This window comes from Belonocnema kinseyi, chromosome 10 (genome assembly GCF_010883055.1).
Source record: "Belonocnema kinseyi isolate 2016_QV_RU_SX_M_011 chromosome 10, B_treatae_v1, whole genome shotgun sequence".
Taxonomy (NCBI): domain Eukaryota; kingdom Metazoa; phylum Arthropoda; class Insecta; order Hymenoptera; family Cynipidae; genus Belonocnema; species Belonocnema kinseyi.
In genome coordinates, this window is record NC_046666.1 from 63,654,701 (window position 1) to 63,655,531 (window position 831).

The following is an 831-nucleotide window of genomic DNA, read 5'->3' on the forward strand; positions in this document are numbered from 1 at the left end:
CAAAAACTGCACATAGAAAAAATTCCCCATAATTTTCGAAGAAATAGGGAAATTTTTTGGAATTTTCAAAAATTTTAATTTTTAAATCAAAAAAGGGAACAGAAGATATATTAACCGATTTTAGATTTTTGTTTACTTTTTTTGAATTACAACCCACACATTTTTTCGCTCAGCTCAAACGATTCGACTAATTTGATTATTTTCACTCTGCCCTAATATACTTATAATGTATACATAATAATATAATTATATTAATTAATTTATATAATTATAATTTATATGAATATATATTTAAATAAATAAAAATAAACTGTTAATATGCACCTGCTTGCGAAAAATAATTTTACTGAAATATTTTCATTGACTTTTAATTTTTTCAATAATATTACTAATTAAATAATTAATTAATTAGCTGAATATGATATTTAGGTATGTTTTAGTTTTCTATCTTTTAAATAGAAATATGAAAATAGAGTGTACCTTTTTTTGAGCATAAAAGGATCTCTTTAAATTGTCCGGAATGTTCACATAAAAATTTGTAGTATTATACTTTTTACGAAAAAAATAGTTTAAGACAACATTTTTTGATATTGCACTAAAGTATTTTTTAGTTTTCTTTTTTTTTTAATAGAAATATGAAAATAAAGTAAATATTTTTTTCATAAAAAGTATTCCTTAAATAGTCCAGAATGTTCACGTAAATATTCGAATTATCCTCTTTAGGAATAGAATATTAAAATAAAACTTTTTATTTTTTTACTTTTCACAAGTATTTATCATAAAAATAAAATATGGAATTTCAAGGTCAGGATTTTCAATCAATTACTTCAA